Raw genomic sequence first — 19,345 nt, forward strand, 5'->3', positions numbered from 1 at the left:
CTCTAACCACTGAGCTACAAGACAATGATCATCAGAGGCAAATCAACTGTAGAGGGTACCATAACCATATGTATCTCTCCTTCAACCTCACGTACACTCTCTGAGTAGGGATCCACCAGAAAATGTGATTGATTTTACCTTCCCAGACCTTGGGAAATCCATGGACAATTTAGTCTCCCTCATCCCTGACTAAGCCCAGCAAACTCAGTACAGATCAGGATTTGAACCATTGAACATTTGGTCCTTAGGTTATAACTCTATTCACTCACCAATTAAGCTGCACTTTCTAATGGTCCTCTTGAAATACATGCCACTGTCTTCAATTTGGGGATTTGGAGTTAGTAAGCATACTGCTCTTTCATTCCTCTGACATGCATCTGGAGTCCTGTAGCTCAGTGGTTAGAGCACTCACCTTGCAAGTGAGACACCTGGGTTCAATTCCAGGCAGAGCAAAACCTTGGGCAAGTTTCCCTCCTCTACATGCTTAATAATAATCCCTCCAAAAACAAAACAATAATAAATTGGTCATTTTCAATCCACGATTGTTTGCGGGACACTGCTGTGTGCAATTGGCTGCTGCATTTCGCCCACAAATATACGGTCAATTCATTTTACAGCATATTCTGTGAAGAGCTTTGAGACATCTAGAAGACGTGAAAAGCGCTATATCAAATCCAAGGATTATTATTATTATTATTTGAATCAGACTGGTGGGACAATAATAATCCTTGCATTTGAAAGTTTCTTCTCTCTGTGTTAAGTACAGCTAAGAATCCTAAGCAAAACAAATTAGATCACAAAAACAAACATCTTTAAGAACAGGTAAAGCCCCATCTTACAATATCCTTCAATTCCTTCACTATCGAGAAATTGAAGGAATCCATTCACATTGCTTTCGTCAGTTTCCTCCTTCTTATTTATTACATTAGCCTAATATAATTTGTATAACACATTTGGGTCTAAATCCCATGCAATTCTCTATAAACAAAATAAAACATGTTTTATTAAAATATATATCAAATTCTGTAGGCATTTTTTTGTTATGCAAATTGTCTTATGATATTGTAATAAAAACTCTAACTTAATAAGTAGGGTTTGAAATAGTGTTGTTTTCCTGTTCAAATTCAATATTTTCTGAAATTTAATACCATTTAATATCAGTGTTAATATATGAATACTTGGACTTGGCATTAATAAGCTATAGGCTACGGTTCAAGAAACCATCAAGGTGGATTAGACAGCAGGGAGGACTGTGAATCTGTTACTTTACATAAAACATTCTTTCATTTCAGCTATTGCTGCTTTCACACATAACTATATGTCTCTGGACAGATGGACAGTGTAGCTGGAAGCAGCTCTTTTTATCAAAGTTTTTTTAAAATCAATTTAGCACTCTTTATTCCCAGGGAGTTGTGACTTTGAGATGTTTTTGCAATTAAGGGAGTACAACTTTGAATCCAAGCTGTGGTTGGTTAGTAATACAGTCTCTCTGTGTAGTTTTAAAATATTTGACAGGTACAGTATACCAGTTCACAATTTTCTAGACATTCTTGGAAGAAGGGACAGAGAATTTGTTGATTATTGGACTTTTTTGTAGGATTTAAGTTAAATGTCTTCAATTTTCCTATTTTCTAGTATTTGTGCTCTTGCACATTTATATATTTCTAGAGTGGCTTTAATGCTTCTGAACTCGTTCTTGGTTCAATTTGCTGAAGATTCGGGCAAATCATAACACTTGTAGCTTCTAATACAGATTGGGAGATTAGCTTGATAGCGTAGTAATTATCAAGGATTATGTTTGATTCAGTAAAAGGCGTGCTACTGGAAAAGGTATATGCTACTCAAAAAGTTGCAGTTCCAATTCATAAGATTTATTCTGCTGATGTGAACAGCATGCATAACTCAATACAATAAAAGTTCCAGAATAGTCCTTAAAATACAACTGGAATAAAAAAAACAGCAACACAAACATGTATTACTACATGTCATACTTTTTGTAGTTAGGTTGACTGGACAACTTTTTCAAATTCTCTAAGCATTCACCCAAGTTCACACAAAAAACTCAAATTCCATTTTCTGCATTAGCAAATTACTATCCGCACATCATTCTTGAAATCATTTTATAATCTAATAATAATCCTGACATTTAATATACAGCCTTTCCACATCAGGAGGACATCTCAAAGTGATTCACAGGATTTACAGTAAAGTCTAGTGACTGTATTTTGCAGGTGAATTTTAATACTACAGCCAACATTTTTCCTGGAGCACAGGTACTTTTTAAAGTTAACTTTTTCAGTAAATATATTCTGTGATAGATTTTCATCCTGAAGATTATTGTTATCCCTGCTTTGGAACAATAGATCTCTTTGCAGTTTGGAAATGATATGGTTTCCAAAGCCTTTTGATACAACCTACTCAGGTGCTGCAGAGTGTTAGAACAGAATTATAAAAGATCGGTGTGAACATTTAAAACGTTATTAAAACCACAGAACACCTAAGAATAATAAAGGTAATAATCTTTGCATTTGATATAGCACCTTATCTCATCATCAAGATGTCCCAAAGCCCTTCAAAGAATATATTGTAAAGTGAATTGAGTGTATACATTGTGGGCAAAACGGAACAGCCAATTGCACCCAGCAGTGTCCCACGAATGGTTGTGGTTTGAGTAATCAAATTATTACTTTTTTTCAAGGGCTTATTAACCCCCGGATAGCCTTCCGCCAATCGACTAAAACAGGGTTCCTACTTACTGCTACGAAAAAAAACTTGCTTAAGGTTTTGCCCTGCCCAGGAATCGAACCCAGGTCCTCTCGCTTGCGAGGCGAGTGCTCTAACCAATACGACACAAGACTCCACAACATGGCTATACAAAGGCACGAATATTCACAATTTACAAGCAAAATGACACAAATAGCATTTACCCCCACAAGTTTAAATCTTATTGGGATAATTATACACACCCTGAACTGTAAAGTCAGTTCAAGGAGATTCCAATGATTCTCTTTGGCTTGTGCATTTTAATAATGTGCACAAAGCCACTGAAATGTTCAGCACTTTTGCAGCACTTACCTGGAATTGAAGCCCCAGGTAAGGAAGTAGATGATCTTTCAGCACTTCATTCTCCAATCACTCCTACAATTGAGAAGACACGAGTTACATTCAACCCTTCAAACACGTCCACTATGTCCTGACCGCATCCAGAGCTATTTCATTCCATGCCAATGATGCAGATGATTCATAAAAGCTGACAGACAGACAGACAAACAGACAGCATTGCAAAATGTTTTCATTGTATTTTACGTCGGACTTTTAATCGTAAAAATCCTTAGACTGTGGTCTGTACTAAAGCACACCTGGAAAGCAGATTTTTTTAAAAAAAACACTGTCGGATTTTAATCCCTCAGTAAAAGGGGAAGACAAGGAGAGAATTGGAACAAAAAAAGGCATCTTGATAAAAATATCTTTTTTTAAAAATGTTTTTTGGTGCATTTTAATAATGTGCACAAAATTATTATTTTGGGATGCATTTTAATAATGTAGGCACTGAAAAATTCAGGAGTGTTCCAGTATGCACCTGCTGGAAATAATAATAAATATATATATATTAAAAGTCACACGTGCAACATCTCTTTCACAGGAGTTTATCCTTGTTATTTGACAGAAATGCTCTACCTACATTTGTTAATTCACATAACAGTTCACTATCCCTAAAATACGCAAAAATGGGATGAAAAATACTTACTCCATGGACCCTCGAACGTGGTTGGCAAGCAGATCTGATGGATGCAGTTTATGGATACATATTTAAAAACCTGCCAACTAAACATCTAAAAGTCTGATGAAACCACGCCTCTAACTTCAATTGAGTTCCTGGGGCAGAGATCCGCCCTGTAGATCAGGAACACACATGACCCGAGGCTCTGTCTATCAACAGTTTGGTCTCTAAACCTTAACTGGAGATGGAGTTGTTCCTGCACTGCCCTCATCCTGTGATTCTTCCACCCCCTTTTTTAACACCTGTGGCCTTTGCATGGGACAATCTGACCTCATTGTCTTCATGTCACTTGGATCATATGCATTACAAATATGGCATAGACATGCTCATTGTGTCCACCAAAACATTGGAAGGCAAAACACTTTTTTCAAAAACATGTTATTTTAAATGAATTTGTTAGTGAAATAATAATAATCCTTGCATTTGATATAGTGGTTTTCACGTCTTCAAGACGTCTCAAAGCGCTTCACAGAATAGACTGTAAAGTGAACTGACTGTATATTTGTGGGCGAAATGCCCATTTCAGAAGTTGGACTTAGTGCAGCAACTTCTGATTGACAGGCGAGCATTTTAATAGATTTGCAGTTTAACATCTCCATCAGTGCAACACGTTTACCACTAGTCCTGTAGCTCATTGGTTAGAGTGAGAGACCTGGGTTCGATTCCCAGCAGGGTGAAACCTTGGGCAAGTTTCCTTACTCCACACACCTCTGTCCAACTAGCAGTAAGTAGGAACCCGGTTGTTAATCAATTGGTGGATTGCTTTTCCGTGGGTAATAATCCCTTTAAAATTTTTTTAAAAATTTGGTCAATCAATCCACAATTGTTTATGGGACACTGCTGTATGCAATTAGCTGCTGAGTTTCGCCCATGAAATATACAGTCAATTCACTTCTGTGAAGTGCTTTGAGACGGTTCAAAGACGTGATAAGGCACTATATCAAATGCAAGGATTATTATTATTACACTGGAATATCTCTCTGGACTGTGAAATAAAAGTACTGACATTGGGCTTGAACCCACACTCTTATGACCCAGAGCCAAAAAAATTCCAAGCTAAGCTGAGACTTGAAGCAGTCTTGCATCATAAGAATGGTTTTGTATTCCTATAACAGGAAGCTCAAACATTTCAGTTAAACACTAATTTCCTGCTTTTCTACCAGCAGTTATACTGTTTCTACAATAAAAAAATTACATTCATATAGCATCTTTCACATCAGGAGGCTATCCCAAAGCATTTAACAGGACTGGATGGGCACCCAAGCTAGAGGTGGGAGCCAATGTGGGTAGGGAGGAGAAAACACAGACAAAGAGGTAGGGATGTTGAATGAGGGAGTCAGTCAGAACAACTCCATGATGGAGTTCCAGAGAACTTGGGCAAAAGGGCAGATAGCCTGCTTGCCAATGGTTGGGCGGATACAGCAGGGGACATTGCAAGCCAGTGCTCACTGAGTGTAGGATTTCAGCAGTGGTCGCATTGGGTGAGACTGCAAACGTTTTAAGGGTGAGAATGACGATCTTGAACTCGATCTACTGGGGTTGGGGAGCCAAAGGAACCAAGCAAGGATGGCTCATGAGGATGACTGGTGCTGGAGAGGTCATGAGCTGCTGAGTTCTAAATACTTGGAAGTCAAGTAAGACACCAAGACTGATGCTATCAATGCCTGAGGTGAGAAGATGCTAATGGAAACCAAGCAAGAGGGCCTCTGTCTTGTCGACGTTCAGATGAACAAAGTTAGCTCTCATCCAGGACTGATGTTCGTCAGAACAGCAGTGATCCTAGAGTTGTTGGTGGAGGCAGAGAGATAGAATTGGGTGTACCACGCACAATGTCAATGAACCATATTTTATTATTGTTAGCAGGATTTTCAGGCACTGCTGTACTGGTGTTGTTTCTTTGCTGCTGTCTTTGGACACCATTCTTCCTATTACTAAGGTGTAAGAACCACTCTAGAGCTGGTTTCATGGATTTTCTAGACTTTGAATTCGACAATATTCCTTTTGTAGTTCTGATTTGTTAATGATTCCAAGCAATCAGAACTAAATAGGAGACAAAAACAGAAGCCGCTGGGAATACTCAGCAGGTCAGGTAGTATCTATGGAGAAAAGAAAATGAGTCAACATTTCAGGTACAAGACCCTTCGTCAGAACTAAATAGGGGTCCTGTAGCTCAATGGTTAGAGCACTCGCCTCATAAGCGAGAGACCTGGGTTTGATTCCCAGCAGGGTGAAACCTTGGGCAAGTTTCCTTAATACACATGCCTGATAATAATCCCTCAAGAAAAAAAAGAAAAAATAATAATAATAATTTGGTCACTCAATCCACGACTGTTTGTGGGACACTGCTGTGTGGAATTGGCTGCAGTGTTTCGCCCAGAAAAATATACAGTGATTCATTTTACAGTATATTCTGTGATGCGCTTTGAGATGTCTCGAAGACGTGAAAAGCACTATATCAGATGCAAGGATGATTATTATTATTATTAATAAATAAATAAACAAACAAACAACATCTCCCTTTGTATCTTGGACAGATTCCTGCAAACATGTATTTGCAATTGTACTGCTCTGTACAAGTTTGTGTACTAAATACCAGTTATTACACTCTATAGGAAATCCTGTGAAGCACGTTTGAGACATTGTGACAATATGATAAGGCACCATATCAAATGCAAGTATTATTATTCAAGTTAAACTAAATTTATATATCAATTGACATTGAGTAAAAAAATTCTGAAGTATGGTATTTATCGTCAAATGTAGGTTTACAATGTGTTGAAACAAATGTTCACATTCAGAACTATTGCGGAAACCGATTATTTTTTGCATGTGAACAGTCAAATTAATTGCACTCTTGGGCTCCTTTTTGATCTAAATAAATAAATTTGTGCTGATATATTTGCTGATTCTGCAGAAGAAGAACAACTGATAAGACACTCAGCAGATCTGGTGGCCTGATCTTAAAGTTGGAAGTAATTCAAGGTAGCTTCAGTATGCCAACTACACTTAGTGTCAAGTTACTTACAAAAATAATTACATATTTTTAAAAATATATAATAAACTATATCAGGGCAAATAAAGTCAGACAGGTTGCATTAGCGTGGAAGTCCAGTTGGTCTGATACTTAATTTAGTGATCGTACATGTAAGGGCGGATTTTTAAATGTAGATTATAAGATTGTATTTGCTGCACAAATTATGCTTGTCCACACAAGCATAAGTACAAATCTGTAGAAAGCTAATTCATTTTTAATGCTTGCAGTTTAGCTGAAGAAATGGTTTGCAAGAAGGTTACAAATCCTACTATAGCCGTAATTCAGACGCAAGCATTTCAGCATTAATTACCAATTATAATTTATATCTTAACTACTATCCATATGTTGTCTGTGTACCTTTGTTTTCAGATCATCAGTTTGTTAAACACCTATTGCACAACTGAGAAGTTGCTCAGATTTGCTGATTTCCTGATACTTGCAGAAAATGGGTCACCATTAGCGCCTTACACTCCCAAGCAAACCTCATCCACATTACAGATACGCACATGTTTGCTCCGTGCATCCAATGCTCTTACTCCATATGTTCTCATTTACACCCAGTCTATTTTTTTCTGTTTTCCTTGCTGCCATTTATCTTTGTTTCCTCACCATCGATCATAGTTTTATCTTCTTTTCTTCATGCTCTTGTTTTCCTTCTGTGCTTGTCTGATTTCTATTTTAGCCGAGATTTTGTTTCCTTCTGTCAACGATAGTTTTAAATGCAAAGCTAGAGTTTTTATCCTTTTCTATCCAAAAACATCTTTTAGCCACAAATTAGGGGATCACACAACAATAGATTGATACAACTAATCAAAGATTACAAAATTTGTCACTGAGCATGCCTGCGGCTCATATATAGATGAGTCAATACATCGACAATGGGCAAAAAGATGCAAAAAAAGTGGTCTATGAATCACTTTTCTTCCAATTTTCCCACCGTGCATTATATTTCTCACTTTTTCATTGTTGGCCGATAAAATATACAGTCACTATATTCCGCAGTAATTCCTGTAAAACGTCAACCTGACATGAAAGTCGCTAAATCAAATGTAAGGATTACTATTAATCTGTCCAACTGCGACCAGGGCTCCCTCTGCCTCCTCGTCCTCCTTGACCTCTCTGCAGCTTTCGACACCGTCGACCACTTTATCCTCATCCACCGCCTTTCCTCTCACCTCAATCTCCACGTCGCTGTCCTTGATTGGCTCAGATCATACCTCTCACACCGCCTGCACTTCATCTCTTCAAAGGGCTTCTCCTCTAGCCCCCAGACCATCTCGTGCGGCGTTCCTCAGGGCTCCCCTCCTCTTCAATATCTATATGCTCCCTCTTGGTGACATCATCCGCAGACATGGGGTCAACTTTCACATGTATGAGGATGACACACAACTCTACCTGTCTGCCTCCACCCTTGACTCCAGGACCACTGCTGTCCTGACAGAATGTCTGTCAGACATCAAGTCCTGGATGAGAGCTAACTTTCTTCAGTTGAACATCAATAAGACCGAGGCTCTCCTGATTGTCTCCCATCAGCACCTCCTCACCTCAGGCGCTGACACCATCACCATCCATGGTTGCACACTCCACCTTACTAAGCCAGTCCGGAGCCTTGGCGTCTTGTTTGACCCTCAACTATCCTTTCTACCCCACATCTGTGCCATGACCCGCTCTGCCTTCCCCCACCTCCGCAACGTCGCCCGGCTCCTTCACCGTTTCATACCGCAGGCCGCCGAAACCCTCAAACACGCCTTCATTACATCGAGGCTCGACTATGCAAACTCACTGCTTGTCGGCCTCCCCAACTTCTCCCTCCACAGGCTGCAGATCATCCAGAACTCTGCAGCCCGTGTCCTCTCCGTGACCCTATCACCTCCATCCTTGCCCAACTCCACTGGCAACTCCATTATGCAGAGGATACAGTTCAAGATCCTGGTCCTCACCTTCAAAGCCCTCAATTGTCGTGCTTCCCCCTACCTCTCCGACCTCCTAACCCCCTACTACCCTGTTCGCTCCCTCCGCTCAGTGGGCTCCGGTCTGCTTCAAGTCCCCCGCCTTGCTTGCCCCACTATAAGAGGGCGGGCCTTCTGCCACTCTGCACCAACTCTCTGGAACTCCATCCTGCAGTCCTTACATCTTGCCCCCCTCCCTCGCCACCTTCAAGACCCATCTCAAGACCCTCCTCTTCGACCGTGCTTTCAATCTCCCTGCTTCCCCCACACCCTTCCTCCTCCCCGACCCCAACCCTCAGCTCGAGTTTGTAACTCTGTTCAGTCCCTTGGGACATCTTCCCAATGTGAAAGGCGCTATACAAATGTAATTTTGTTGTGTTGTTGTTGTAATATTATTCTCCCACCACGTTTTGGTCAACACAGTTGAATTTCCTTTCCGTTTCTCCCAGCTCAAGATCCCCATGGTCTTTTTGAAGCATTCTGAGATGCTAATCCTAAGTGAAAGCCACTGTTGTAAGTGCTATATTGCTACACTGAAATTATTAAAATATTTTTGTCTCTTCATCTTAAATATGTTTTTAAAAATAACACCATTAAAATCAGCAATCCTAAAATGAGTATGTGCTAGTTGTTTCTGATTACTCTGAATTCTGAAAACTTGTTTCTCCTTTCAAATAGTTTGATAGGATCTTTAGCAGTCATCTGAATCAGCAGACAGCACCTCCGTTTAAACATCTTATCCAAAGGCCGGAACTAACAATTCAATGTTCCCCAGCACGGCGTTAGAGTGTCAACATAGACTCTGAATAAACAGACCCGATGTGGAGCTCGAACCTACAACTTTCTGACTCAGGTGAAAGTTCTATCAACTGAGCTAGGCTGACACTATTATCAGCACTAATATTAAATTCATATAAAATCATAGTTTCAGCCTAGAAGGGCATCTGACATACCGCTCCAGTGGCACAGATTGATCTTATAGAAACATATAAGTTTCTTATGGGGCTTGACAGAGTAGACAGTGTGTGACGGTTTCCCCTGGTACGAGAATCTATAACTAGGAGTGACAGTCTTAAGATTAAGGGTCAGCCCTTTCGAACAGAGTTGAGGAAACACTTCTTCACTCAGAGGGTAGTGAATTTATGGAATTCTCTATCCCAGAAGGCTGTAGATGCTCAGTCCTTGAACATATTCAAGACTGAGAATGATAGATTTCTAAAGAATAGAGGGATTAAGGGATATGGGGATAAGGCGGGAAGATGGAGTTAGGTTAGAAGATCAGCCATTATCTTATTGAATGGCGGGACAGGCTCGAGAGGCCGAATGGGCTACTCCTGCTTCTAATTCCTATGTTCCTAGATTGTAATGCCAAAATGAAGGGATTTTTGTCATTTGCACTAAATCCACAAGTTTTACATTGCCTCAGCAATTTGAGAGGGAGCACAATGCAGTTAGATGTCTTCATACTTGCACAAATCAGCAGAAATGTATTTATCTTTGCTACCCAATAAAAGGCAAAAAAGCCACGAGATGCAAGAGAATATCGAAGACCTTTTTCCTGATCTTTCTACCAATTCTGGCATCATTATTTGGGTAACGGATTTCACATAAATTAATTGATAATAATATTTGCGGATGCATCATTGAATAACTTACAATTATTAAGTACAATGTTATGCACAGATTTTGAAATGTAAAAAAATGCCAAATCCATGTCACTCTAAACCATATATACAAAACTTTCAGATATTGCTAACCAGTCAACCATTTCAATGGGCAAAACGTCTGAACATGTATTATCGCTCCCTTCATACACAATCATCTGCTAATTTAGCCTCGAGGCAGGGTGCTGAAAGTGGACAGCATGGCGTAATTGCTACAGGAAGCCTAGAAGCACGGTGAATATTTCATAATAAAAATCCAATCTAATTTTAAGTGAGGATATAATAATATAATAATCCTTGCATTTGAAAAAGTGCCTTATCACATCCTTTAGATGTCTCAAAGCGCTTCACAGAATATACCGTAAAATGAATTGACTGTATATTTTGTGGGTGATATGCGACAGCAAATTGTCATGGATTGAGTGACAAAATTATTATATTTTAACAACAACAACAACAAGATTCCATTTATAAAGCGCCTTTCACGTCAGGAGGACGTCCCAAGCCGCTGCACAGTTGGGTCATGACCCGAGCAGGGGGGAAATGGTCAGGGTGTGGGGAGGGGAGGGAGCGAGGAGGGGGGAAATGGTCAGGGTGAGGGGAGGGATGGGAGGGAGCGAGAAGGGGGAAGAGAGTCGAGAGGGGAGCTGAAGGCTCGGTCAAAGGGAAAACAGATTATTATCCACGGAAAAGCGATTACCCCCACCAATCGATTAACAACCGGTTCCTGCACATCAAGTCTGGATGAGAGCTAACTTTGTTCAGTTGAACATCACCAAGACCGAGGCCATCCTGATTGGCTCCATACCTCATGTGCTGACAGCATCACCATCCACGGATGCACACTCCACCTCACTGAGCCAGTCCAGAACCTTGGCGTCTTGTTTGACCCTCAACTATCCTTTCTACCCCACATCCATGCCATGACCCGCTCTGCCTTCCCCCACCTCAGCAACATCACCCAGTTCCACCTCTGTCTTACACCGCAGGCTGCCGAGACCCTCATATACGCATTCATAACATCCAGGCTTGACTGTCCAAACTCCTTGCTTGTCGCCTCCCCAACTCCTCCCTCCAAAGGCTGCAGATCATCCAGAACTCTGCAGCCCATGTTATCTCCCGCACCAGGCTCCATGATCCGATCACCCCCATCCTCACCCGACTCCACTGGATTCCCATCACACAAAGGATACAGTTCAAGATCCTGGTCTTCACCTTCAAAGCCCTCCATGGCCTTGCTCCCCCCTACCTCTGCAACCTCCTAACCCTCTAACATCCTACTCGCTCCCTCCACTCTGCTTCACGTCCCCCGCCTCGTCTGCCCCATCATTGGCAGGCGGGCCTTCTGCCACTCTGCCCTCACCCTCTGGAACACCATCCCACAGTCCTTCTGCCTTGCCCCCTTCCTTACCTCCTTCAAGACAAATCTCAAGACCCTTCTCTTCAACCATGCTTTCGATGACCCCACTTCCCCCTCCCTGTCGTCCATCCTCCCTAATCCCAATCCCCAGCTCGGATCCAAAACACTGACTGTCCAGCACCTTGGGACATCCTCCTGACGTGAAAGGCGCTATATAAATGTAATTTTGTTGTTGGTGTTGTTCCTACTTACTGCTAGGTAAATATAGGCGTATGGAGTAAGGAAATTTACCTAACTTATCACCCTGCCCGGGAATCAAACTCAAGTCCTCTCGCTTGCGAGGTGAGTGCTCTAACTAATACTCTACAGGACTCCACAATCTGAAATGTAATTTGTAACCTGCATGTTTGCTAACCACCGGAGTTCAACTACGTGGTCTTTGAGTGTGCCCACATGTCACTACTATGAATTTGTTTTCTAGTCCATGTTTGCCTTATAATCACCTACAGTTTTATCACTTTGAACAACCTGCTATTACATTTGCATTTGTGGTGACAAGCATTGAATATTTTGGGAACTTTATACTTTAATCAGTGTGGAGCCAGTGTGGAACCTTGTTGCCTGTTCAACTCTCAACTGTCCTTTAAACCTCACATCCATGCTCAGACCCACTAACTTTCTACGCCAACTCTCTGCTCAATGGATTATCCAAATCTTACCTCCACAAGCTGCAGAATATCCAGAACTCTGCAGATCATGTTCCTTCCCACCTTAACTCTAACCCCGATCGATCCTCGCTCAAAACCACTGGCTCCCAATCCCCAGCAGATTAAGTTCAAGATCATCGTCCTCGCTTTTAAATTCTTCCATGGTCTAGCCCAACCTATGACCTTCTCAAGCCCTTCATTTGGTGGGCGCCAGCCTGCTGTGTCCCGCCCTACCCATCCCACCAATGGTAGTCGGGCTTTCAGCCTATCTGCCCCCACTTTCTGGAACTCCATCCTAGAGTCCCTACTAATTGACCCATCCCTTGCCTCCTTCAAGGCCTATCTCAATACATTCCTCTTTGACTGCACCTTTGGTCATCTTTCCTCCATCTGTTCCCTTGTCCCCCACCCCGCTTAGCTCCCACTCCCAGTTTGGGTGGAAATCCTGGACTGTGCAGTGCCTTAGGATGTCCTTCTCATTTGAAAGATGCTGAACAAATGTGTTGTTATATCAATAAAATTAGTTTATAAGTGCATTTTGGACCTTACTGCAAACATCTACAGTAGTACATCAATTGGATTGAATGGATCGCTGTTTCAAAGACTCAGTGGACTGAATGGGCTTCTTCTGTGCTGTTCTGCAGTTCTGTAGGATCCATAAATAAGACATGTTTGCTTGCTTCTTAAAATAAATGGAAAGAAAACATTTGCACTAAAACAGATTACCAGCAATGGGTTGTGCTGCTCAAATAATTCAGAGATGTTAACATTATTCAGTTGACAAGGGATGTGCATTTATTCATCACGAATTAGTTTGATTAATCTAGACATGAAGCAAAAAACTCAAGCTAATGTGAATTGACTTTTTTTTGGAAGGAGAGGGAAAAGACCAACTTCTCCCTCAGAGGAAATAACTAACACATTGGATTAATGCTGAACATGGAGGAAACAGGAAATTAAGTGAAGCAGCATAAAATGTTAATTTTTTAGCTTTCAGTGATTATTAAGGTTATTTAGATTTATATGTTTCTAACGCCTAGTCATATCTTCCTGTATGGGTTTAATTAAAAAAGTTCTGCCAGTGGGCTAAATGCACCATTTGAAATAATTATTAAGGAGTGGATCCAATCAATTTAGATAAGGCTGCAAATTCCAAGATTATTAATCTTTTGAACCACATCCGTTTTAAATCAGGCCTGGATCAAGATTTAATATAGTAGCTCAGTACATTCTTGACTGTTGCTTTCGCAATTAAACAAAATTCTTTATGTGAAATGGTTGAGACTGTATTATCTTTTAAAAGGGAATTAAGTAAATATCTAAAAAGGATTAATTATAATAATCCCTGCATTTGATATAGTGCCTTATCACATCATTGAGATGTCTCAAAGCTCTTCACAGGATATACTGTAAAGTGGATTGACTGTAGACTTTGTAGGTAAAAAGCGACAGCCAGTTGTGCACAGCAATGTCCCACAAACAGCCATGGAAGGAGTGATCAATTGTATTTGAGGGATTGTTGGCCAGGACACTAGGAGAAACTCCTTTCTATTTTAGGATAGTGCAATGGGAAATATGAAAAGAAATGGCGAAAAGGCAAGAACATGGAACTAAATGCTTAGCTCTTTCGGAAAACCAGCACAAAGGACCAAATAGTGGTGTATCTCCATAAATCTCTACGATTCTTTATATCTTACTGATAATTGATAATGTGAATCATCTATATTAACATTTTTGACTGATCAGAGTTATCCAGGGAATATTCTACAATGTATGTGTGTGTGAAAATGTAACATAACTGATGTATGAAATGTATTGAATGAATCTGAAGTTGTTTTCAATCTAAGTGTCGGATTCTGGTGGTATGCAAATATTAATAATGTTAGCCACCTGTTTGCCATCTGTAACATGGCCAATACAGATAGCGATGAGACAAAATATTATGATTTGACCATTACAACAAGCAGAATCTATAACTTATATTATTATTCAAATTCAAATTATTAATTGAAAAAGAAGAATAATGGTTATGAAAAATCTACAGGAGATTGGGATTAGATTAAGTGGCTCATGTGGAGAAAAACCCTAATGGAGACTTGATGGGCCAAATGGCCTGGTTTGGTAATGTAACATGATGATTCCATCATGTAATGCAGAGTGATTGATGTCGATTTTGAAAATCTACATGCTGCTAGCCTAATTTGTAGATATGTATGTTATTTAGATGAATTTTGGGTAAACAATCATCATTCATTTTATCTATAGTTTTTGCCTATGCCTCTTTCAATAGATAACCCTAGTCTTTTGGGGTCCTGTACATTCTTACGTTTTATATTCTAGAAAGAAATGATTTGACGCAGTGTTAAGAACATCTGGGTAAACGGAGTTGAGGTACAGATCACACATGATAACAATAATCCTTGCATTTGATATAATTAAATCGTCGAGACGTCAAAGCGCGATGATCTAATGGAATAGTGTAACTAGCTCAAGGGGCTGAATGGCCTACACCTGTTCCTATGTTCCTACCTAAAGTAACATTATTGACTTTCCCAGAAGTGTAACCTGTATCAACAACAACAAAAACAAAATTACATTTGTATCATTTGTATAGCAGCTTTCAGGTCGGGAGGACATCCCAGGGCGCTGGACAGACAGAGTTTCGGACCCAAGCTGGGGGTCAGTGTCAAGGGGTGTGGAGTGCAGTGGGGGAAGCAGGGAGATTGAAAACACGGTCGAAGAGGAGGATCTTGAGATGGGGCTTGAAGGAGGCAAGGGAGGGGGCGAGGCAGATGGATTTCCAGAGGGTGGGGGCAGTGTAGCAGAAGGCCTGGCCACCAAGAGTGGGGTGAGCAAGGTGGGGGGGGACATGAAGCAGGCAGGAACCCGCTGAGCAGAGGGAGCAAGCAGAATGTTAGGGGGTTAGGAGGTTGCGGAGGTAGGGGGAGCAAGACCATGGAGGGCTTTGAAGATGAGGACCAGGATCTTGAACTGTATCCTCTGTGTGATGGGAAGCCAGTGGAGTCGGGCGAGGATGGGAGTGGTAGGGTCACAGAACCTGGTGCGGGAAAGGACGCGGGGTTCAGAGTTCTGGATGATCTGCAGCCTATGGAGGGAAGAGTTGGGGAGGCCGACAAGCAGTAAGTTTGCGTAATCAAACCTCAATGTAATGATGGCGTATATGAGGGCTTTGGCGGCCTGCGGTGTGAGACAGTGTCGGAGCCGGGCGACATTGCAGAGGTGAAGGAATGCAGAGCGGGTCATGGCGCAGATGTGGGGTAGAAAGGATAGTTGAGGATCAAACAAGACCCCAGGGTTCTGGACTGGCTTAGCAAGGTGGAGTGTGCAACCATGGATGGTGATGTTGTCAGCGCCTGAGGTGAGAAGGCGCTGACGGGAGCCAATCAGGAGAGCCTTGGTCTTGTTGACGTGAATCAGGAACTAAAGAGTACTCAAGGCATCACTGTCACTTACTTATCCCAAGTTCTCCCATTCCAGCCCGCAAATAGATTGCATTTTAAATGATGCGCCCAATTACTGCAACCGCTCCGTCTATTTGTGCAAAATAAACCACCTAATTGAAAAATACTTTCAAACGGGAATTGCACAGAAGATATGCATAATGGCAAACACACAGCAAGGAGTGAGTGTTTGTCATGCTAGTGTACACTGAAGGCTAGTTTAATTCCATTTATTGTCGTGTAGTTTCACCCCATGCTGGTTTAAACAACATGAAGGAAAAAATACATACTTTGTCATTCTTCCATTTAGAGCTGGTTAAGAATTTCCATTGGGACATCCATGTCCATACCTGTATGATTCCGTAGACCCTTGGAAAGATCAAGAATCACATACATTAATTGCTCTGTCATGTGAAATAGATTTCATTACATGGAACAATTATTCTGTCATATGGAATATCTGACGTCAAGCCTAGAATTATTAAAGATACTTTATTATTTAGATATGTCAATGAAAATTATCGAATTACCTAGTAATTAACTAATTTGCAAATTTGCAATATATAAAAATTGTAACATCTACTTTATTCTATTATAACATGTTTTTTTCTCTAGAGGATAAAACACTGAACTTGAAAATGTGCTTTTATACATAGAGGTGTATAAAAACTTAAATGGGATTGAAATACTTTAGAATACAGCAAAACAATGAAACAAGAGAACATAGATTTAAGGGAAATGTAAAGGGAAATTTCAGGACAGATACCAGGTAATTTTGTTTACACAGAAGGTAATTAATACCTTGCCATGAAAGGTGATAGAAGACAGAATACTGGATTAATTTAAAACATAGCTTGATGCTGTGATAGGGAAATGGTAGGGTAGGTGTTCTAGGCAGATGAGATGTGTTGGGAGAAAGGTGAGTGTTTGGTGTTTGCCCTACTTGCAAAACCTGCAAAAACTTACATTCCTCATTCCTGCAAAAAAGACACATAGAAAGCATAACAAACAAGATGTCTGCTGTTTCAGGTTAAAAAGGGGGAAATCTATGTGCCTACTTCCACCTTTAAACTATATCACTGTTGATGTTCCTACAATTTCAATCCTTCAAACTGGCAAAAGCTAAACTACTTTGATTACCTATTTATAGCTTTACAGTTTTCCATGAGCATCACTGTCAAACAAAACAAACGTTGGAGGCAGTTAGAATAATTGAAAATCTGCAATTTATTTTTGAATGTTAATAAATAAAAAGGAATAAATATTCCGAAGTATTACTGGGTCAAAGGAGAAAAGAGAGAGAGGGAGTTAATTTCATATCACTATTCAACCCAACAAAAAACCCAACCCAACAAGAAACTTTACCACAAGCAAGTCATACTCAACTCTCCACAAATAAAAGTTTAAGAATCAAGCCAGCATCCTCTCCACCATATTGCTAAGTGTTGTGGTTGAGTGTTGCTTTTGTTGTAAGTGTTTTTGTTGTCGTTAGAGTAGTGAGTGTTGTTAGTATTGTTAATATTGTTATAGACGTAAGTGTTGCTGTTGTAAGTGTTGTTATTGGTGTAAGTTGTTTGGAGTCCTGTAGCTCAGTGGTTAGAACACTCGTCTTGCAAGCGAGAGACTAGGTTCAATTCCCGGCGAGGCAAAATGTTGGGCATATTTCCTTACTCCACGTACCTCTGTTTACAAAGCAGTAAATAGGAACTCGGCTGTTAGTCTATTGGCAGCTCACTTTTCCAGGGGTAATAATTCCTTCAAAAGATTAACAATAATAAATTGGTCACTTCGATCCACGACTGTTTGTGGGACACTGCTGTATACTGCTGCAGCATTTCGCCCACAAAAAATACAGTCAATTCACTTTACAGTATGTTCTGTGAAGCGCTGTGAGACAGCTTGAAGATGTGATAAGGCGTTATATCAAATCCAAGGATTATTTATTATATTTATTATATGTGTTGTTATTGTTACAGTTGTAAATGTTGTGGTTGTAAGTGTTGTAAGAGTTGTTATTGTTGTAAGAGTAGTGGTTGTAAAGTATTATTGTTCTAAGTGTTATTGATATAAGTGTTGTGGTTGTAAAATATTGTTGTAAGTGTTGGAATAGTTGTTATTGTAAGTGTTGCAAGAGATATTATTGTTGGAAGTGTTGTGGTTGTAAAGTATTATTGTTGTAAAGTGTTATTGTTGGAAGTGTTGTGGTTATATGTGTTGTTCAGTTGTATTATTGTAAGTGTTGTTGAGAAATATAATCGTAAGTGTTGCTGTTGTAAGTGATATAATTGTAAGTATATAGTTGTAAGTGTTATAAATGATATAGTTGTGAGTGTTACTGCTGTAAGTGATATAGTTGTGCGTTGTTATTCTTGTAAGTGATCTAGTTGTGAATGTTGTTGTTATAGTTGTAAGTGTTATAGTTGTAAGTGTTACAGTTGTAAGTGCTGTAAATGTTATTGTTGTCAGTGATATAATAATAATAATCCTTGCATTTGATATAGAGCTTTTCACGTCTTCTCGACGTCTCAAAGCACTTCACAGAATAGACTGTAAAGTGAATTGACCGTATATTTGTGGGCAAAACACAGCAGCCAATTGCGCACAGCAGTGTCCCACAAACAGTCTTGGATTGAAAATGACCAATTTATTATTGTTTTGTTTTTTGGAGGGATTATTATTCGGCGTGAGGATTAGGAAACTTGCCCAAGGTTTCGCCCTGTCTGGAATTGTACCCAGGTGTCTCGCTTGTAAGGCGAATGCTCTAACCACTGAGCTACAGGTCTCCAGGTGTATATAGGTGTAAGTGTTATTGTTGTAAGTGATACAGTTGTTGTAAGTAATATAGTTGTGAGTGACATAGTTGTAAGTGATATGGTTGTGAGTGCTGTTGTTGTTGTAAGTGATATAGATGTGAGTGTTATTGTCATTGAAATAGATGTGATTGCTATTGTTCTTGTTGTAGGTGATATAGTTGTGAGTGTTATTGGTATTGTTGTAAGTGATATAGTTGTGTGTTGTTATGATATAGTTGTGTGTAAGTGATATACTTGTGAATGTTGTTGTTATTGGTATAAGCGTTATATTTGTAAATGTTATAGTTGTAGGTGTTGTTGTAAGTGTTATTGTTGTCAGTGATAAAGGTGTAAGTGTTATTGTTGTGATATAATTGTTGTTGTGAGTGACATAGTTGTAAGTGATACAGTTGTGAGTGCTGTTGTTGTTGTAAGTGATATAGATGTGAGTGCATTTTTGTTGTTGTTAGTGATATAGATGTGAATGTTGTTATTGTTAGTGATATGGCTGTGAGTGTTGTTGTTGTTAGTGCTGTGGCTGTTGTTGTTGTTAGTGCTGTGGCTGTTGTTAGTGCTGTGGCTGTTGTTGTTAGTGCT

At 40.1% G+C, this 19,345-nt stretch overlaps 1 non-coding gene across 1 annotated transcript; it reads left to right on the forward strand.

Annotated features, from left to right (window-relative positions):
* Window positions 1-5,940: 5,940 nt before the first annotated feature.
* trnam-cau lies at window positions 5,941-6,012 on the forward strand. Its single transcript has one exon. It is a non-coding gene; the product is annotated as a tRNA-Met (tRNA).
* Window positions 6,013-19,345: the final 13,333 nt, after the last annotated feature.

Source organism: Callorhinchus milii, unplaced genomic scaffold (assembly GCF_018977255.1).
Source record: "Callorhinchus milii isolate IMCB2004 unplaced genomic scaffold, IMCB_Cmil_1.0 Scaffold2, whole genome shotgun sequence".
NCBI classification, from domain to species: domain Eukaryota; kingdom Metazoa; phylum Chordata; class Chondrichthyes; order Chimaeriformes; family Callorhinchidae; genus Callorhinchus; species Callorhinchus milii.